The sequence below is a fragment of the Vipera ursinii genome (genome assembly GCF_947247035.1).
Source record: "Vipera ursinii genome assembly, chromosome: 2".
Classification (NCBI taxonomy): Eukaryota; Metazoa; Chordata; class Lepidosauria; order Squamata; family Viperidae; genus Vipera; species Vipera ursinii.
Window position 1 is genome coordinate 63,132,962 of NC_139513.1, and position 23,036 is coordinate 63,155,997.

Below are 23,036 nucleotides of genomic sequence, written 5' to 3' on the forward strand. Positions count from 1 at the left end.
CCCTGTGGGAGCGCACAGGACGAAGGGAGCTTGATGCTGGCAGCAGGTGTTCCCTCAGATATCCCGGACCCTGGCACTAGCATTTTATTAACAGCTCAGAATTATAATGTCAGAGTTGCAAACCTCAGTGTATCACAGTGTCAGTGTAAAGAATTTGCAAATGTGGGCAAGCATTGTAGTAATGGGGGAAGGGATGTGTCTTTTTTCATCAGTTTCTCATAAAACCTTTAACCAGAACTGAGGCCAACAAACTGTTTTATTCTGTGAGGCTGATTTGGGTTATTTCTTCAGTAATAGAGTCTCCTGCTTGTGGATGAGGGTTGGACTAGAAGACCTCGAAGGTCTCTTCCAGCTGTGTTCTGATTCTGATACAAATTGAACTGCTTTACCAGGGTTTAGATGCATTTTCCATCTATGCTGTTCTTACCCACACCCAATCTGCAAATTCTTTGAACTGACAGACTGAGATTGTCCCTAGATAGTGACTGTAGATCATTTTTTAAAACATACCCTTGAGAAATATGTCAAACCTCCTAAAATGTCACATGAGGTCTAATGATTTTGGGGCTTTATATGTTGAAAATATGTACAGGTAGTTCTTCACTTACAACCACAATTGATGCCCAATATTTAGTTACTAAGCAAGACAGTTAAGTGGGCCTTGTCCCACATTACGAAGTAAATTCCCACAGTGGTTAAATTACTGCAGTTAAGTTAGTGACATGGTTGTTAAGCGAATCCGATTTCCTCATTGACTCTGCTTGCAGGAAGGTCTCCAAAGGTATCACATGACCCTGCAACATTTCAACCATCATAAATTCATGCCAGTTGCCAAGCTTCTGAATTTTGATCACATGACCACAGGGATCCTATAATGGTCATAAGTGTGAAAAATGGTCATAAATCAATTTTTTTAGTACTTTTGTAACTTTAAATGATCACTAAACAAATGGTTGTAAGTTGAGGACCACCTGTACTTTTTTATATTTTTAGAGCCCACAATATACAAAAACATTTACCCACCAAAAAAGTACTAGCACCTATTGTATTAGTGCAGTAATACTTGAACAAAAACCAGATACTTATTTGAAATTGAAAACAGTAACGGTATATCTAAAAAAGGATTTTGGAATAAAGAATATTAGTTGGGTTTTTCTAGTCTGTATGTTTATGTTCTGCTCATTTTTAAATTGTTGAGCATGATGTTGAGTCAACTTCATTAGCATAGCTTGTAATAGTAAGGGGTTTTTATTGCACAATATGGAAGTTGTAGAACCAGTTATGGTGGAATTATGAATAAACTTTGTTATGTTTGACATCTAGTAAAACTGCTGCTCTATATACATCTGCACATAGAATTACTTGACTTAATATAAAATAGTAACTCTACTGTAGTGTTCTCATTAGATCCTATGATTTCATAGTTTCATGATTCTTGAAAAAAAATATGCCTATAAAAATAATGATGCCAGCTCACAGAGACTGTGTGTCAATTGGATCATAATTGCTCTAGTTTATTGTTGATTGACAAGTGAAAGAAGATAAACCTTGAACTTCAACAGATGTCTTCATATCTGTTGACATAGCTGCTAGTATATGATGTGCATTCATTTAATTTAACCCATCAGCATGTTATTTATATATCCCAAACAGCACTTGTTAAAGTCATTGTATTGACATTAACAAATATGCCTATCCAATCCTTTTATTTGCTCTTTTCCCTCATTGTTATGACTTCATCTTTAAGTAAATTTGGTTGGTAGGCACGGTTTGATAACAGGGAGTGTTTTCCTTATCATGATTTAAACTAGATTTAGTTAAGGCACTGCCATCGCACCCGATATAATCATGAAAGGATAGCTGTTGTAACAGGAGAACAAAGAAAGAACAATGTAAACTCTCATTACAAAATTCAAGACTCAACCAAGATGTCTCTCGGCTCACTTTAAAACATAGCGCAAAAACTTTTAAAGATAATAATGTTGGAATTCTTTCTCTTTTCTTTAAAGGTGGCTTAAACCAGGTTATCCTCCACCAGTGGACAAGCACTTATATACAGTGCATTCACTTGCCATTTTTTTTATGCTGCAACCTGATTCTATAGTTGTTGAAGCTCATTTTTTTTTCTCATTAACCTACACTCAGTACTCCATAATGACAAAGTGAAAACAGAATTTTAGAAATGTCTGTAAATTTATTAAAAAGAAACAACTGAAATATCACATTGACATAAATAGTCAGACCCTTCAATCAGTGGAAGAACCTTTGGCAGCAATTACAGTCTCGAGTCCTTTTGGGGGATGATGTGACAAACTTTGCACACCTGGATTGGGGGATTTTCTGCCATTCTTCCTTGCAAATCCTCTCAAGTCAGTCACTATGTGGATCGATGTTCTAATTCTTGAATTGCATTTTTAAGAGATTGTAACCAATCTCTGTTTCCTGAAGTTTCCTATGTCAAACATAGAAACATGGAATCATAAAGCCAGAAGGAACTTTGGAGGTTTTCTAGTCCAACCCCTTTACCTAAGGCAGAGACTTTATACCATCTGGGCAAATGGATGTCCAATCTATTCTTGAAAACCTCCAGTGATGGAGCACCCACAAATCTGGGAAGCAAACTCTTCCATTGATTGTTATTCTCACTGTTAGGAAATGTCTTCTTAGTTTCAGGTTAGATTTCTCTTTAATGAGCTTCTACCCATTGCTTCTTATCCTGCCCTCAGATACTTTAGAGAATAAATTAACCCCCTCTTTTCTGTGACTGCCCATCAAATACTGGAAGACAGCTGTCATGTCACTCTTTTTCTTTTTGTTAGGCTAGACATGTCTAGTTCCGTTAACCATTGTACGGGTTAGCCTCCAGACCCCTTATCATCTTTGTTGCTCTTCTCTGCACTTTTTCAAGGGTCTCAGGATCTAATGTGATGACCAGAACTAGATGCAGTATTCCAAGTGTGGCCTCCTTTGTGCAGTATAGAGTGGTACTATCACTTCTCGTTTTCTTGATGCTATCCCTCTGTTGAAGCAGCCTAGAACTACAGTGGCTTTTTTGGCAGCTGCAATACACTGCTGGCTCATACTTAAGTGGCGGTCCACAAGAACACCTAGATTCCTCTCACATTTAATATATAAAATCAATATTAAGATATTAAAATTAAGGTGTTTTTTTTAAAAAAATACAGCATAACATTTTTTTTAAAAGTTAAACATTTCCAAGATGGGCATTTAGCCTTAGTTAATATAGGCAGAGGGGGGGTCTCATGGGGCCAGGTGGCCCCAGAATTGTGTAGTCCTCTGTCCCCCCCCATGCAAGGCCGCAGAGACTATCTGTTTCTAGCTTCATTTTTTGAAGCTTTAATGCTAATAGTTTTCAAAACTTCATGTCTCTTTGATACAGAACTACTTCTGGCATATCCCAGAATTGTGTTAGCCTCACATTTCTCATATATTCAGCATTTTTCCAAGTCCTCCTTCAGGGTGGATCTTCCAAGCCATAAATCCCTCGTCTTGTCTGTATGCCCTATATTTTTCCCCATTAAAAAAATAACCTATAAAATCCTTTATGTCTTGGTGCCCTTCGGAGCCTCGTTTTTTACCATTTCAATCCTGCTGGAAGAAGGTTGTCTGATTATCCTATTTCCCAGAGCTGTTGTGTATATGAAACCTGGAAGTATTGGCCTTTGGTGAAGGGCCAGCCCTTTGAAACAGTCTCCTGTTTGAGATTTGCCACCAATATGATCAGTTTTCTGCAAGAAGCTGCAGATAGAGCTGCTCTGAATAATAAAATAAATGTCTACCTGTTGAATGACCTTTTGTTCCAACCTCTTCAGATTGATTGCAGTCTCTGGGTGTTATCCTAGTCCTACCAAATACCAATGAAAAGACATTGGAGATCTGTGTTTGTCCTTTTTAAAGTTTTTTTTTAAAAAGGGATAAAGAGCAGTGGTAGTAAGATTGATGATAATGTAAAAGATTGGCCTAGATCAGGGGTAGGCAACCTTGGCTCTTTTATGACTCGTGGACTTCAACTCCCAGAATTCCTGGGCCAGCCATGCTGGCTTAGGAATTCTGAGAGTTGAAGTCCATGAGTCATAAAAGAGCCAAAGTTGCCTATCCCTGGCTTAGATAAATGATTTCAGTGTCTGGATTCTCCATAAATTTCCATGATTGAGACTGGTTTGATCGTTCAATTCCCAGTGCCTTTTGCCAAACGAAATAATTTTTTAGATCAGAACACCATGATGGAAACAGCCACTTTGCTGCACACTGACCCTGTGTATTTGTAGAGTGGAATGAAGAGAAATATTCAAGATTAAGAGCAGATGTACCCATCATGAACTGACATAAGTCAGCAATAGAAAAAGGAGAAAGAATGATGTAGTAGAATGTTTACTTTTCATGCTGTTTTTTTTAAAACAAGGGATTCAGCAAATATCCACAGTTGCTTATATAAATCAGAAGTTGAGGTTCACAGATTTCATCTTGATCCTAACCATATTTGTTACTAGGATCTATTTCATAAAAAGCTAGCCTGCAAGATGTAGCCTCAAAACTGAATTGAAAACCCAAATAAAGCAACTGGCAGGAGACAAACTAAATCTTCCCTTTATGGGGTGTCACCACCAGATCAGTAAAAACTTTCAGGTTGTCCAACACCATATTTTAAATGAATGTCACTGAAATATATTCCAGATTCAGTTACAGAACAAACAAGCTTGTCAGTAACAAATGGCATGAGGAAGGAAGAAAGTAAAGAATCTAAGGTTCCCATAAAGGCTGGATCTTAAATAGTTTAGAATGTATAAATAAATCTGGTCTTGTAGTCTATTATGCATAATTTATAGTTGGCTTCTACTTTGAAAGTAACCTTTTCAGTTCAGGTATGTAATATCAATATGTGCTCTTATAAAGCAAAGCATAGATTAATAAAATTGGAGAATTTTTAACAATGAGAATTCTCTATATAGAGTTAGTTTGAATATAATGCATTTTCCTGCATGCGGGGAAAAATACTCCTGACCACCTATGCATTCTTATTTAATTTGACCATAATTGCAGAAGTTGTTTTTTTTTAAGCGGGTTTATTGTTTTAATAGATTTCAATTTCAACTTCACAGCTGTTTAAAAGGATTTTTTATCGAGTTCTTATCAATCAGGAAGAAAGGTTCCTCCGGCCCCATTAAAAAAACATAAATTGTGGCTTAGTATACTTCACTGATTAGAAATCTTGGAACAAATGCTATTGTATTGCCATCTCCTGTTATTATAATGTTGTATTAAAATACTTGTATTTTACAATCTCTCTTGATTGGTGAGCAGCTGCCTTCCTCTGAACAATACCACTTTGAGCACCTACCTTTTGTTTATAGTCAGTTTTCTGACAGCAGCAATAAAGCCAAAGTCGGATGAGCTTCATAAGTCTCTATTTGCTTTCAGATAAGCCTACATCCTGCTTGGGTTGCAAGGACAATGGAATATCCCTGCACTTTGCATGCTATGTTCCTTCTGTTTTGAATGAGTTAATGAAAGTCTGACCTAATGCTTTTGAGAGTCAGAAAGGATAAGAAGAGTGAGAGAAGAACTCTTTTTACAAAACCTGTTCTGCTGTAATCTTGCAAACATGTTACTTCAAAGACAAGTCAGGTATTTCAGAGTAATGTGAAGTTTAGTAATCTGACAGGACAAGAATAAAAATATTTATGGAGGCCCAATTAATACATTTTCCTCATTCACACTTTTTAGGTTTCAACTGTAGTTGAAAGTACTCCCCAAATTTTCTGTTAGCTATTCTTCTCTATGTATAGGGGAAACAGAGTAGATGGTGTAAAAGATTCTCAAGATTGTGATGTTCTTCACATTTCCTCTACATCTTACATAGGAAAACGTTTCTGTATAATAAACAAGGGCACTTGTCCTATGGCATATATATTTTAAATATCTTAGGTTGCTTTCTTCAGATTAAGAGGGAATAATTCTTCTCATTGTTGGTAAGACCGTTAAAAGTTGTTGGCGCAGTTTGAAATTGTTCTGCCAGCAGCAAGATCTGACTGCTGGCCCAGTGACGGATTCTATTGCAACTCAGGGCTGTTTCCAGAGGAGGCAGAGGAGGAGAGGACCTGGAGCTTATGGAGCGAAGGAACTGGATGAGGCTGTCGGCAGGCCCAGAGGAAGAGAGAGAGGCTTTTGGAGGAGTTGGTGGCGGCAGCAGCAGCGTGCTCCAGGGGCGAAAAGAAGCAAGGCCTCTTTAAGGAAAGGGTGGAAGAGTCAGGATCAGAAAAAGGAAAGAAGCGAGGTTGTCAGAATACAAGCGAATTTGAGGGCTAATCCACATGGAGCCCCATTTCCATCTGTCCTGTTTGCCATCGTTCACTCCCTAGAGACTAAAATGGACAATGTGAAATTTGAGCAGGCCCCTTTGAGAGCTGTATGCAATGAAATTTCATTTTGATGTATGCCGATTGGTGTACATTCAAAGTGACAATAAAGTTATCATCATATTAGATGTTAGTGAAACTGTTTTATGAACTTAGAGCTTCCTCTAAGTTAATTCTGTCTAACCTAGCTTCAGTTCATTATTAAAATATAATATGGAGAGTATTTAAGGGAATTTGTTTTGAAATAGAAAGAGCTGTATAAATTTTTGACACTTTGTTATACCCAACAGGAACATATTTTAAAATATATGCTGTAATTCCTGTATATTAATTTCTTTTCAGTACCGCAAATGGAAACCAAATACAACTTTCTTCCAGTAGATTACTGCAGTTGCTTTGACTGGGTCTTTTGTCCATTTGTTTTTGTCACCTGTTGCTGCTTGTCACATGCCAAGTTGTTAAGATCTTTAGGGCAGGAATGGGTTTTTTATTTAATTGCACACACAATACCCAAGCAAGAAAGTACATGTAGATTTTTCCATAGATCAGCAGATTCTATCTAGTGCATGTGCTTTTGATAATACTGCCTATGCATAAATATTTTGCTTGAATGTCTGGATATTAATGTCTGTGTTATACTTGATCCAGATTTTCAGATGCAGTCTGCCTAGGTTTTTAATACATAATCAAGGAATGTTCTCATAATAAGAAATCAAGCCTAGTGTTCGTTGCATGCTTTAATTAAAGGACCTCCCCCCAACTAATAGGTTTATGAAAAAATGGAGACTAGTATCTTTTCAAGATGATTGTACTGCAAAGTCAACTACAGACACAATGCTGAAACACCAGTAATATCAATAATACTTGGAGGAAAGCACCTTGGCTTTCTGAGTTTTCAATTCTATTGTTTTGGAGAGACTGGGAATGCTTTTAATATGTCTGCCACTGAGTAGAAATGTCGTCAGTAAAAAAATGGTGTCTTATTTTTCATAACTGTTTTTAATCAGCTAGACAGGTAGTCCTCATTAAACAACAACCTGGTTTAGTAACTTTTGGCAATTACAGTGGTGATGGAAAAATAACTTTATGACCAGACCTTGCAATCATGACCTTCCTAGGTCTGTAAATCAGAGGAAACCTGAAGTAAGATCATGAACCCAGGTGCAGTGTCACTTACTGGCTGCTTCACTTAATGACTAAGCTGCCAGTGTCAATTGTGGTCGCTAGACGAGGGCTACCTATAATTAGATTTTGATTATAACAGAATGATGTGTAAATAATTTATAAACTTAATTTATAGACTTAATTCAGTCTGTAGCTGACTTGAGTTTGCTGAATGTCAACAAGCAAGATTGTGATTCCTCTAAGGAAAAAGTTCTTTCTTATTGAAGGAACCAAAATGGAAACATTTACCCCAACTCTGTAAGCCAGAAATTGGTTTACATAACAGATGTATCATTAAAGGTATTACCAAAGGTGTATTTGCAGGTATGCTACCAAAGGTGTACTACGTAAAGTATAAAGATGCTATAGTGTCACTGTGCTATTTCCCCCAACCCCCCCCCCCCCCCGTTTTTCTAGAGTTTTCTTGTTCAGTCTATTTTAGTTGTAGGTTAGTAATTTATTTATTTATAACATCTATAAACGGCTTCAGTCTGGAAAGACTAAGCCTTGTATAAAAGAGTAACTAGCAATATACCAATGTGGTAACAAATGCTAACTATATTTACATATTATAAACAGTAAACATAACCATCACAGTTGGGGTGGACAACATAGCTATGGAAAAGGAACCACTCATGTTTTCTTTTCAGGTGACGTTCTCTGATTACTCAGACTGGGAAGAGGAGCACAATCTTTTAGGGGAAGGTCCTCTTGTAGATACCTAGCTCCTGAACCCTGTAGTTTCTTGAATAGCACTTGTAAACGCCCCACTAGCCAATGCAGCTCCTACAGCACTGTTATATGTTAATAATGAAACTTCCCATAAGCACCAGAGCTTCTGATTTTGCACTAATTGAAATTTCTAGCCCATCTTAGAGGGCAACCCCATGTAAAGTAAATTGCAATTATCTTGTAATATTGACCCTTACCATAATAAATTAACTATTGTACAGTTACACAGCAACCTTGGCTAATCCCAAAGCACTCTATTTTGTGAATCCGAGCTATGGGTGGCTGCTTACAGCTGTTCTTCTCCCAATCCAAAAAACATACACAAAGGAGTTGCTGTTAGCAGGAATGGAGAAGGAAAAGAGATTCTGGGCTGAGTTAATAAAGCATGCAGAACTAAAATATTTCTTACAGTCTGATGGCTGGTTGTATGAGAATTCTGGTTTACTGATTTTTCTTTTGCCTGCTTTTAATGATCTGAACATGTGAACCATTTGGTTTATATAGAGTTTGGTAACTTGTGTAGAAAAGTAGAATGCACATTTTTATTCTGCCCCATTTTCATGCCAGAAACATATATAGTACATTTTTATAAACCTTAGTTTGGACTAAGTAGTCTGATTGTGGCATGCATTTTTTTTAAACCGAACATAATTTACTGAATAAGGTTTAACCGGTAAAACTAGTAATATTGTTGATTTGTATAACTTTGTCATATTGGTCCTAACTATAAAAAATCATATACATGAAAATAGATTCACACCTATATTTATTTAAGAATAAAGACCAAAACAAGGAATGGGGATTTGCTAATGACATACTAATTGTCTTTATGACATTCATGTTTGCTTAACAGTGGAGCAAAGTTTAGTAAATATACTGTGTTTCCCCAAAAATAAGACCGGATCTTATTTATTATTTGTTTGCTTCCAAAAGAAGCACCAGGTGTTATTTTCAGGGGATGTCTTACTCACTGACAGCTCTGCCTAGCTGGTCTACTTCTTGTGGGGCTGAAGAAACAGCTTCATTCTGCATCTGCATTCTGGCCTGCGTTTTGCAATTAGGCCTTTCTGGAAGGCCTATGCAGCTGAGTAATCAATCCATAGCTTGGTCTTTAGCTGCATATGTCTTGCAGAACATTGATTGATCAATTGCACGCTGTCAAGTCATTATTGACTCTTAGTGACCATATAGATATTCTCTATGATGATTTTGCTTTAAGTTGGTCCTTCAGCTCTTCCAATGGTGCCCTGATCACTCTTATAACTGACTCCATCCACCTAGTTGTTAATAATCCTTCTTGCTCCTTCCACCTTTCCCAGCATTAGAGCCTTCTCTTAGGCCAGGGATGTCAAATCCGAAAGCCACGCCCACCCCATTGCCAGCGCTGCCAAAATAATCCCGACACGTCATCGCGAGTTTGACATGTCTGTCTTAGGCCATTGTATAGTGTGTATGAAATAGTATAATTTGAGCCTCATTACTAATCTGCTTTGTTTTGCCTAGTCAGGACATAGATTAAACCCCTCCCTCCCCAAAACACACACATTAACCTCGGGCCTGGGACCAAAGCCAGGAGAGAGGACGCCATTCGTATCTCTGGGGGAATGCTGTTTCAGAGAATAGAAGTGACAGAGAAGGCATGCTTCCTTGTTCTCACTAGATGGCAATATTTAGAGAAGGAACCTGGAACACAATAATAATAATAATAATAATAATAATAATAATAATAATAATAATAATAATAATAGTAATAATAATAGTAATAGTAATAATAATAATAGTAAATAATAATAATAATAATAATAATAATAATAATAATAATAATAATAATAATCCTTTATTGTCAAAGTACAACATGTGTACATTGAAATTAGCTGAGCCTCCCCCTGTGCTCCCTCCCCCCAATACACAGTGACAACAAACCCTCCATCCTACCACACCATGTGAACCAACTACACCACACACCGTTCTCCCAAGTCAATTCTGCATAAGTTCACAGAGATTATGTCCCATTCAAAAGCCTAACAGCCCATGGATAAAAGCTGTTTTTCAGTCTGTTGGTACGGCTGGCTATACTCCTATATCTCCTACCCGGTGGTAGGAGAGTAAAGAGATACCGTCCAGGGTGTGAGTCATCCCTGAGAATTTTCCTCACTCTTCCAAGGCAACGAGCCCTGGCGATGTCATCCAGTGGTGTCAGGGGACAGCCCACAATGTCTTGTGCTGTGCTCACCACCCTCTGTAATACTTTCCTGTCCGCAGCTGTCAGACCAGCATACCAAACCACAATACCATACGAGAGGACGCTCTCTATAGTAGACCGGTAAAAGAGGGTCATAAGCCGTTGTTCTACCCTGTTCTTCCGCAAGACCCTAAGAAAGTGAAGCCTCTGTTGGGCCTTTCTAGCCACCTGGGTTGTGTTAACTTTCCAGGTCAGATCTTCACAGAGGTAGACTCCCAGAAATTTAAAGGAGGAAACTCTCTCCACACAGTCCTCCCCGATGTAAAGTGGGGCAGGTTCCTCCTTTTTTCTCCGGAAGTCTAACACCATCTCTTTCGTCTTGCTGATGTTTAGGTGCAAGTTGTTGTTACTACACCATATGGATAGTTTTTGTACCTCCGCCCTGTATGCTGTCTCATCCCCACCTGTAATAAGACCCACCACAGTTGTATCATCTGCGAACTTGATTACCGCAGTGGATGGGTCAGATGATACACAATCATATGTGTATAAAGAGTACAGGTAGGGGCTAAGTACACAGCCCTGTGGCGTGCCGGTGCAAAGCTTCAGGGAGGTGGACAAAGCAGACCCGACCCTCACTGTTTGTAACTGATCCCTAAGAAAGTCTTGAATCCAATCGCAGATGGCGGGGGAGAATTTCAAGGCAGTCAGCTTCTCGATGAGAATGCTCGGCAAAATGGTGTTGAAAGCCGAGCTGTAGTCAACAAAAAGCATCCTGACATAACTTCCAGGTTTCTTGAGATGACTTGCTACAGAGTGTAAAGCAGTAGCTATGGCATCGTCTGTCGACCTATTTCCCCTGTAGGCAAATTGATGTTTATCAAAGTCCAGTGGGAGGCATGTCCTAAGATGTTGGAGAACCAATCTTTCGAAGCATTTCATGACTACTGACGTTAGTGCAATAGGTCTGTAGTCATTCAGGCACTCAACTGCAGTTTTCTTGGGAACTGGGACAATGGTAGCTGCTTTCAAGCACGATGGTACACGTGCCGTTTGCAAGGAGATGTTAAAAATCCTTATCAGGACCCCTGCTAATTGGTCGGCACAATTCCTGACCACTCTCCCCAGTACCCCGTCTGGGCCTGCAGCTTTGCTGGGATTCACAGCTTTCAATACAGCTCTCACTTGGTGTTCACACAGGGTGAGTGGCTGAGAGTCAGAAGGCCGGCCAGCACCTAACAGGTAGGCAGAAATAATGGGAGGAAGGCGGCCCTTAGGTAACAAGGTCTTATGCCGTGAAAGGCTATAAAGAAAACAACCAGCATTTTGAATTGCACCTGGAAGCCGACCAGCAGCCAATGCAGGTTGCATAGCAATGTGACACATAGGCCCAAGAAGTGTCCATTATTGCTTGCATCTACTGCATTTTGAGCCATCTGTAGCTTTTAGATCAGACATGTCAAACTTGCGACGTCACGTGACGTCGCGCGACGTATCAGAGCTTTTTCCCCATTGCCAGCAATGGGGTGGGCGCGGTTTTGTTGCGACGCGTCTGGTCCATGGGCCGGCAGTTTGACACCCGTTTTAGATGGTCTTCAGGAGCAGCCCCATGTAGAACACATTGCAGTAGTCCAATCCTGAGGTGAGGTGGGTGTCAGTGATGTCTTCAGACAGGTTTTTTTGAGGCTTGGGAGGAGATGGTAAAGCTCCCCATTGCTATCAGATTTCCTTCTAGCACCTTTTTTCCCCTAACGTTTTCTCCCTTTTCTCCTTAGAGGTTCAGATTTTTAAATAATCTTTAGTTTTCTTTAGAGAAGATGTGGGCTGGGGGGGGCGGTTCCTTTTGTTTTGCTGGCATGCTTGCATTGTCTGTCTTGCTTTCCTCATGCTTTATCTGTACTTTAGATCAGGGATGGGGAACAATGGCCCTTTTAATGACTTGTGGACTTCTAACTCCCAGAATTCCTGAGCCAGCCAGACTTCTGGGAGTTGAAGTCCACGAATCATAAAGGGGCTATCTTTCCCCACCTCTGACTTAGATGAAGAGGGTGATTCCATGTCTTGAGAATCTACTGCCAATCTTGGATGGCTACCATGAGCAAAATTAGTGAATGGGGCAGAGGAAAAGGATTTGCCCCTTTATTACACCTTTGTTCAGCTTTTGTGTCAGTCCACACAGAAATAGTCATGGGTTACAGTGGAAAATCATGGCACAGAAACACCTGTCTTTGTTGTCAGAGTGATGTACCCATGCTTTAATATTTTGTCCTGATGTGTCATTTCTCCCAAGAAACAGATGTCTCTTTATTTCACTGCTACAGCCATCAACCTTGTGAATTTTTAAGCCTAAGAAGATCGTTCCTGTTCCTGTTTCAGTTTCTTCTCGGCCAATTTGCTCTAGTCTAGGGTGACATTCCCTTCTGTCATAATTTTAGGTTTTTAAATACCAATCAGCAGTTTTTAATTTCCACAAGAGAAACCCTAATCTTGGTACTTCTTTTCTCAGCTTTGAACCATTTAGTTAGATTGTACGCTATTTTGTTGCTTTTCAGTTAGCAGATGAGACAGCTACCCTTATACGAAGTGCTATCCACAGATTGCTTTGGTCTACTACACAAAACCCTTTTCAGGCAACAATGAATCAAAAATAGATGTCTTTTGGAAATTCCCAGACTGTTTCCATTGGATCATAGCAATGCAGCAATGCCCGGGTCCTGCTCCTTTGTACATCAGGTGATCCTCATTCCTTGTATTATTGAAATCTGGATTGCAAAATTGACAAGAAAAGTCATAAAATGGGACAAATTCACTTAACAAATTTCTCACTTAGCAACATTGTGCTTATTCAGTGTGTTCACTCAGTTGTGGTCGTACGTTGAGGACTTTTTGTAAAATTTACAATACGGTTAATCTATATAAATAACATAACACTAAAAGTTTGTGATCTTTCTAGCTGTCTAAGGCTGCATGTGGCCTTTGGGCTGCAGGTTGAGCATGCCTTCCCTAGAACATGGGTGTCAAACTCGCTGCATCACGTGATGTCACGACGTATCGTGACTTTTGGGGGCAGGGGTGGACATGCGACCAGCCCGTGGGCCAGCAGTTTGACACCGCTGGACTAGAACATCACAGATAGATAATCATCCAACATATATAAAAGAGGATTCACCATATCATGTTGCCGCTTTTTCCACTAGCTGACAACTAATGTGAAGAATTCATCTTTTGAATTCAACATTTAGTTAGACCAGATATTTATTTGCAGTAGGTCAGTACAAAACCGTTTTGTCTTCTTTTGCCTTTTGCACTTTGAAATATTTTTCTTCGTCTTTAATTATGCCACAAATTTCAGCTTAGTTATTCACATATCAAATCTAGTACTTTAAAGGTATTATCTCCCTAATCATATAGAATATTGCTACAATATTGTTGGTCCAGTGATTTTATTTGTTTTCTACAGTTTAAGTTATAATTTGGTTGCTCTTGTGATTTGTTTGGGGAGACTGAATAGAACTTCTGTATTTTTGCTTGTAGGGTTTCTAGTCAAATCGATACTGGTATTATCATCCAGTGATGTCCCTTTTTTGAGTTCTCTTTTATCTTGTCGGAAGAAATGGTTCGCTTTTCTTGAAGAATTTTATTAGTCTGCTTCCTGTTTTATTTCATATATTAAAACATCATTTCCCATTATTCCAGATGCTATTTTACTTCCAGCTTCAGCCTTTTAGCCTCCTATAATTTGTATGGCATCGCCCTTCTTCTTCTTTTTTCTTTTTTTGGTGTTGTGTTAACAAGTTGTTGCTGGTAAACAAAGGATTGTTTAACCTTTAGCTTCTTCTACCTCTGTGGTGAAAGCTGAGACTTGGATTATTGTAACATTGATTTGTTTGCCTTAGATTTGAACTGGGACAACTCTGTTATTTTGGGAGTTTATATACATGCAGTGTATAGTGCCATGTTTATAGTGATTTTCACTAGAAACAGATCTAAATATAAAAAAAACCCTGAGTATCTTAGAACATAATTGCCTTTTGGATGAGAATCAAGTAGAAGCTTCTTTGAGGGGGTATAAAGTTACAGCTATTTGTTCAGACTGTGTTGGCAGGGATTTGAACTTTTTAAATAGGATAAGCAAAGAAATGGTTAAATGTATCTTTCACTGTAGCTCAGTGCTTCAGGTTGCAGTCTCCCAAAACATTTTTTTAAATTAAGATTATGTAGGTAGATATGCTTGCTAGAGAATCTCATTTGTAGTTTGCTGGGCTACTTAGTACTGTGTCCCTCATAATCAGTGAATTCTTGGTTGGAACATGCTTTATGCTTCATGTTTGATCTTGTAAATTACATGTCTTCAGAATCTCTCATGTAGTAATAAGGGAATTGCAACAAAAGGGAATTAGATGGTTTTTTTTTTCATTTTTCATGGGATGAGGTTATAAACTCTTACCAGAAGGTAGGATTAGTTTTTCATATTAATATCTTTAACACAATATCTAATCCCATCTATCTGATAAAGCAAAAGCAGCAACACCCAACCATTTTGAGACTAGAAATGAAATGCATTCTGGAATTCTGCGGGTACCAATATGAACTGGCATATTTGAACATTGTGTTTTAATAAGTAATTGATACAGGATTTTAAATATGCAAAGATGTTTGCCTTTTCTTTTAAAAATATGCTTTATTTTAATAAACAATGCCAAATGAAATATGAAAATGTAATTTTATTCATTATGGAAGAGTCTCTCTCTATTTTCTCTGCACTTTATTTCCTCTTTTTATTATTTGAAAAACTCAAGGTGGCAAACATACGTAATACTTCTTCCTCCTCCTATTTTCCCCACAACCATCCTATAAGGTGGATTGAGTGAAGAGAGAAAGACAGAGTGTGTCTGGATGAAAGTTATACCCAGTGGCTTTCATACCTAAGGCATACGTTTTGTTTTGCTCACAGTGTGTATTGTATGACTCAGAGCTAATATAATCTTTTAAAGATTCCACATGTCTTTCCTAACTCTTGTAATATGATCTTTTACTCCTGAATTCAGCCTCATAAACAAATATCTAACATGGAATTATTTATATGAAAGAAAATTTAAAAATAAGAGCAGTGATGATTACTTTTATAATTTTATACCACTCTGTGATATAATTTAAGATAGTTTTACTAAGGTATTAGTAATTATGCTTTCCTTTTTTCTAAATACTTTGCAATACCAACAGCTAAATGGCAGTTAGAAAATCAGGGTTAGCAATCTGATTATTTAATAACTAAATGATGTTCCTTATGGTAGTAAGTTGCTGAAAGTTGTCGCATTTATAGTTTTGATAAAGATACCATAATCAGTTTGCTACTCCAGGAGGAGGACTGCGGCTGATATAATCAGTTGTGTTGCTATATGGCCATCTGTAATTTTTTGTGATTTTTACAAAGACAAAAATATGTTTCTGGATATTAAGCCATTGATTGATTGATCTGTTGCTTTTTTAACAGACCAATCCTATACATCAGTTTTTTTTAATCACATAGGTTCAGATTCAGTTTTCATAATTCCTGGCCAATAGGCTTCAGGGATTACAGTAGTTGTAATACACATATTAAGAGGGCATCATAATAGAAAATGCTGTTATTTCTATAGAATATATATTCAGAAATTAGGATCTCAACCTGGATCTAGGAGGGATTCTGAGTTGTGTGTTTGCTTAATTAAGATTTCTACAGGTAGTCTTTGGCTTATGATCCTTATTGCAGGCTCAGTTATGGATGTAAATCATGACAGTGGTTAAGTGGGCCACCCATATGACCGCACCCAATTTGTGGCAGTCATAAAGCAAGTGCCATGGTTGTCAAGTGAAGCTATTTTTCGCTATGGGGTGGTTTTGCCAGAAACTAGAAATAAAACCAGTCATGGGACTGGAAACAACCATAAATGTGGGCCAGTTGCCGAGCACCCAAATGTGAGGGCTGGCCATCAGAACTTTGAATCTGGATTGTAAATAGCATTTTTTTTGGGGGGGGGGGAGTGTCTGTTGTAACTAAGTTGAGGAATTACTGTATTACCAACTAGGTCTTCCTTTTACAGAAGAAAAAATACTGACTCGCATGCAAGCTAGTGGTGGTTATATGAATGTAACACAAAACATGTTCTGCTTGATTTCTTAGGTTTGTAAATTATAGTCACATTCCGGAGGTATTTCTTATATATACTTTTTTCTAGTTTCCCCTCTGGGATGGTGTAGATGCTTTCCTTAGATCTATAAGAACTGGACAGCCAAAATATAGAAAACAACTAGATGGCAACAAAGAAATGCCAATGAAAACAAAACCTTTGGTGGTGTCTAGTGTCTATTCAGATGTTTGCAGCCCAGCTCTGATTTCCCTACTTTTCTTTATGCCTCCCAGATTCTCTGCTCCTAAAGCTGGATGCAGGTCCTAAAGCTGATTTGCAGAAAAGCTTTTACGTGGAAAATGTCTCTCAACTCCATAGAAGAGATGTAGCCTGGATAAAATGAAGAGAATATTTTGTGTTTGGGGGGGGGGGGGAGGCAATGCATTTGCTGACTTCTGAAGAAAATACTTTTATGTGATGTGTATTTCAAACTTGTCGGAGCAGTTTTCTCTCTGGCTTTGCATTCTTGTTAGCCCCAGGAGGAATTCTGACTCAGCTTCCTTGTAGGTACCCTGTTATTGGCTACAGCAGAGCCCCTCCCTGCCTTCCTTGAAGTGCTCTAGGCTGAATCAAGAATTCAGGTTGAAGATTTCAGCCGTGTTATTTTTCCCCTCTTTGTCTTCCAAAAGCAGCATTTTAAAAATGCATCATAATTACTTCTACTTTTTAAAAAAATTATAGATTGGATCTCACATGTTCTCTTGTTTTTTAAACAGCATTTTTTTAATTATTATTTCTCAGCTATTTATATCCAGACACTGGAAATAATGCTGCTGGAGGAGAATTAACATGAGAAGAACTAAGGAAGAGTAGTGTAATAAAAGTTCTAAGTAGGGATATGTTTTGTACGTGTTCAGGTATTAGCTAAATAACGTTTGCAGCAGAAGTGAAAGGAAAAGGATATATATAGTAGGAAAGGAGGATTTGTCTCTGAAGTACCATCTGGTACCCTGAAATCTCCTCTAGAATTGTTTAGACATTCAACATATATGAGCATCATTGTAAGTTGGTTCACTGTTTTGGTATTTTAGCTTTTCAGTGCACTATATCTTTACAGGTCAGACATGTTCTACTACATGAAAAGACTTGTGGATTGCTAAAGTATTTTAAATGGAGAGCGAGGGTGTGGTATGAGTAAAAACTGGTGAGCAAGCAAATAACTTCTTAGGGCCCTTCTCATTAGTATACATTTTCATAATATTTCCTAGTTTTGCCTCTGCAGAAGAGGTGGTAGTGCAGATGGTAACAGCACACTAGAGTAATTGTAACCTCTTCTTTCTGAGTCCAATTTTGATCTTGTGTAATAGTGGTAATTCCTTAACAGGAGCCAATTGGCAACTATTGGAGAGCCCACAGAATCAGTATTATGTGTTCCAAGTGCTGGGAACCAATATGGACGTAGGCTACTGCATGCTGGACCCTTAGTATTTTCCAAAGAGCCCCATGTAAAGTAAGTTGCATGACTTACTGTTGCTAGGTCCTCCTATGGTAGGGAAGGTCACAACTGGTGCAATTGCACAACCATTCTGCACAGACAGTAGCAACACACTTACATAGAGTTCCATTATTATCTTGGTATGCCTTGGGAAAGAGCAATTGATTCAGTGCCATGCACATCTCATGGAGGAGGTTGTCTCATAGCCAGGGCCACAAAGAATGCCCACTTTCTTGGTCTTGCCAAGTGACATTGCTTTATTGAAGGGACCTGGAATATGTCTACTATTGCGCGATTTGGTGGGACTGGCAAAACCACTGGAAGCAGGAGGTCTGACTATGCCGTGTTGGTCTTTAAAGGTGATAACCAGGAACTGAATTACATCATGAAAGTTACTAGGAGCCAATGAAGCTCACATAGCGGTGATGTTACCTTGGGGTACCAAGAACCACGGATGGTTCCATTTTCTGGATCAACTGAAGCTTCCATAGACTTTTTAAGACCAACACCGCGTGAAAAACATTGTAATGGGCCAGCTTGGATAAGAGTAAAGCTGGACTGACTGAGCAGTGCCTCTCAATCTAAAAATGGGTATAACTGTTGCCTAAGATAGTTTTGTGCAAAGTCCCTTAGGAGCCATGAGTCCAGGGAACTGTACTAATCGTAGTTCTTTTTAAGGTCTTTTTTGAGGAATAAGTGTCACTGTTTAGTTTTCATTCATGAGGAACCTCAAAAGGAGCCTTATTATAGCTGCCTGTTTTTTAAAAAAATCCTCATATCCAGAACCATCACTGCCCCCTTCTTTTTTCATATTATAGCTATATGATCTGCTGTATATTAGGGGAAGTAAATCAGCATTGCCTGTAGGGGACAGTATTGTACTAAAACATATTTGAAAAGATACATTTTTAAAAAAAAAACTTTGTAATAAGTCCTGTGCTGCACCAAATTACAGCTTTCACTTCAGCAGGAGTATATTTAATTAAACAATGCAGTGTTACTCTGAGTTGACACATGAGTTTAGTCACATAGTTACAGCCAAGAAAAATTAAAATTAAAAACCTAGGAAATCTAGTAAAAGTCATTATCAAGTCTAATGTAATAAGGAGAGACCGAACCTTGTGCAATTGTTCTTACTATTATTGTTTTGTCTTGCTTTGTCTTAAATACTGTTATACTGTGTTCTGTATTATTGGGTACAAAGCACAAAACCAATACTACAAAATATTCAGTGGTCAATTCCTAAAATGAATGAAAATTATTACTAAATGTAAATTATGAAACATAACCATGTAATGAGCAAACTTTGGAATGATACATATTTAACATTGATTACATTTCAAGCTGAGCTTTTTCTGCAGTGGTTGCAGTCTCATCAAATTCTTTTATGAGACTACAGGGAATTACTTCTTAAAAAAGAGACTGAATATGTTTTAGTACTATAAAAGATACTTCTTGGAGGTGATTCACCATTTTTTCATGAACATTTATTAATATATGTGTATGAAATTTGGGAATTATAGATACCTTTAATTGATAAATTTCCTCCATACCTAAAATGCAACGTACTAATCAAAATCAGGTTCTTAAATATTTAAGGCTATGTAGTACTTCTTTATGGCAGTTAAAATAGATAGCTATTTTAAACAATTCAAAGTATAAAAATAAATATTAATATTTAATTATTAATAAAATAAAATAAATTATTAATAAAATAAATGCTAAGTAGAATAACATTAAAAACCACCAATGTAGGAAGTTAGCCTCTGCTAGATGGTTTCCATCTGTTTCCTTTATATATATATATATATATATATATATATATATATATATATATATATATATATATATATATATATATATATATATATATATATATATAGAGAGAGAGAGAGAGAGAGAGAGAGAGAGAGATGAGTCTAGATCACAGGTCTGCAACCCGCGGCTCCGGAGCCGCATGCGGCTCTTTCAGCCGTCTCCTGCAGCTCCTAGTCATCTGCCATGTGCAGTCCAAAAAAAAAAGCGGGACTAAAAAAGTTCAACCAATCAATTCAAATATACAGGGTAGGTGCATATCTCGCCTTGGCTCCACTCTTCAGTCAAACCCTGTTCTGCGCATGCGCGCATGTGCACACATTTTTTTGCGGCTCCCAGTTTTTCCTTTTGTGAGGGAACCAGTTCCGAGTGGCTCTTTCACTGTTTCAGGTTTCTGACCCCTGGTCTAGATTAAGCAGGTAACCAATATATCTTAGAATTACACTGAAGTAGGTTAGTTTATTCTCCATGAAATGAGAAAACTGAATTTTAGTCACAATGATTTTATTTTAGGATGGGTGGGAGGGGCAGTGGTGTTTTAGACTTGTTAAGTTGAGGCATTGCTTGCATTGAAACATTCCAAGAGACTTTGTTGAGCTGTGCTGTAATTAATGCCAAATTTTCCTTCTTCATTAGTTTGCACCTTGCACTCTGCATGTTCTCATATACAGGCACTAAGAGAGCTGATAATACACCTTGCCCATATGCAATGCTGGTTAATACACCTAGATTTTTCTTGTATGAGGGATTCCTCCCTCCCTTCTTTATTCCTTTCTAGGCTTCAATATACTAGACCACGGGTGTCAAACTGCCAGCACGTGGGCCAGATGCATCATGGCGAAACCACACCCACCCCATTGTCAACAATAGAAAAATAGTCACGACACGTCACATGATGTTGCGAGTTTGACACCCCTGTACTAGACTATGTAGCAAATGGCTCACTGTGACAATTACCATTTTCTTATTTCTGGTTTCATCCAGATGGAAAGACATACTTCTTAGTAATTTGTTCCTTAGTAAATTGTTTAGGTTATCCAAACAATTCAGTATATAGCTGAGGGTGTCAGTTGGTGTCATCCAGTTCACTGGGAATGAAAAATGGATAGGCATAGGGCCTGCCTGGCAAAGGATGTGACTGTGAGAGTGTTCAGGATTAGTTCTACAGTATTATTACAATGTTTTTGTTGTTGCTGCACTTTGGTACATATGTTTGTGCTTCCAAGCTGTGATTGATGGATCAGTTATAAAGTTGCAAGGCTGTTCATTTTAGGGTACTGCTGGAGTGTAAAGAATTGAGGCATATTATATTGTTGGTATAGTCCAGGGGTAGGCAACCTCGGCTCTTCTATGACTCATGGACTTCAACTCCCAGAATTCTGACTCGTAGCTGACTCAGGAATTCTGGGAGTTGAAGTCCATGAGTCATAAAAGAGCCGAGGTTGCTGACCCCTGGTATAGTCCTTGTAGCTGCCAGCATAATGGGAATATTGGACTGTTTTATATCACTAAAAATAAGTGAAACTGAGGTGAGTTAAAATATAGAAGTATAATAATAGGAAGAACCCTACAGTTTTAAAATTGACATTTCAGAATGAAGGAAACTTTAATCTGAACATGCAAATTCATGAATTATAACTTATTTGTTAGAATACATAATAAGCATACAACAAGACAATTTTAATTTTTCCTGGACATCATTACGGTCGCTTAGTTTCAATCCATTTGTGGCCATGTCTTGTACTGTAGAAAAATGAAAATTTAGCTGATTAAGACAAGTTTGATTTGATTCTAAGAAGAATTGGATGGAAAAAGGGATTTCAAAAGACTTTTAGATACTGTTCCACATGACATGATAAATAAAGTGATTATATAGTAAACAAATGTTGTTAATAAAGAATCATTATAAAATTAGATAAAGGAAATTTCTCTTTCATGTTGAGGTCAGCTCCGGATAGGTGCGTGAGATAGCATGGAACTGGCTTGCTTTCTTGTGGGATGTTTTTTGACTTCCCAGTCTTGCCTATAGCTCTGAGAAATCCTGATGGTCTCCTATCCAAATTCTAACCAGGCCCCACCTCCGTTTGGCCTTTTAGAGATCAGCTAAGGTTGCTTGATGAAACTATATTTGAAAGCAATTATTTTTTCATTGAGAGGGATAATTTTAAACCGCTGTATTATTGGTTGTTGTTTGATATCTTAAACTTCTATTGTGTTCTTTTAAGCAGTCAAACTTAAAAAAAATATATATATAAATATTTACAAAGGAGTTTTGTTTCAACCCCTCAACACAATATTGTCTCCAGCAGATTAATGTGTGATGTTTCTTTAAAAAAATAAGGAAAAAAAATCCAGCAAACTAGAAACGCTTATTGCAGGATTGTTTCTCAAAATTAAAAAAAACAACAGTATTTTCTGATATCCAAAATAAATTTACCTTGCTTCAAATTCAACATGACTGTTTGGCTTTTTTCCCCTCTCAAGGGCCTCTTGTGATGAGCTATTCTCCCTCTGCTGTCACAGTCCAAAACCTCCAGTTCTCAAAAAGTGCCATTGCTTATTCCAACTCATCCTAAGACAACATTTGCTGTGTAGCAGACCAAGAATGAAACAATGCCTAAATGTATCTGAAAAAAGGATGCCAAGTTCCTGTGGCTCTAAAGTACTTTTTTGGGAACTTAATACTTTTAACCAAATATTTCAACAATTAATAAAAACATCACAGTAGAGTAGTATTTTTCTATCTGCATTGTAACTGCACTGCATATGGAATTAAATAACGGCAGTTGTACTAAAGCCAGCTCTGATTCATTTGTAAGTAAAACTCCCGTTATTTTTTATTTAACAGTGTGTAGTGTTTTGGATTGAGATTAGTTTGGAATTAGAAATAGTTTAGGAATGTGAAAATGGAGAGAGAAAAAGCAAAGGTGTCAACTTCTGTTTTCAGAAATGAATCCACCCTATTACGCTGCGTGTCAATGGCAGCCTGGTGTTTTCTTTTTCTTCTCTGTAGTGGCAGCTGTGCTTCCTGTAAGGGCAGAGGCTGACATGGCCCCTTCTGTGCCATCTTCAACAGCTCCTCCTCCTTCTCCTCTGTCTTGCTTTCGAAACTCCCTGTGCATTTAGAGCCTGATCTTGTGCAGAAAATATCCCTGACATTT

General features: G+C 37.9%; 1 protein-coding gene across 1 annotated transcript in view; it reads left to right on the forward strand.

Moving 5' to 3' along the window:
• VGLL4 (vestigial like family member 4) overlaps window positions 1-23,036 on the forward strand; it is a 103,926-nt gene that overhangs the window by 9,482 nt on the left and 71,408 nt on the right. The gene's annotated exons all lie outside the window — the stretch shown is intronic.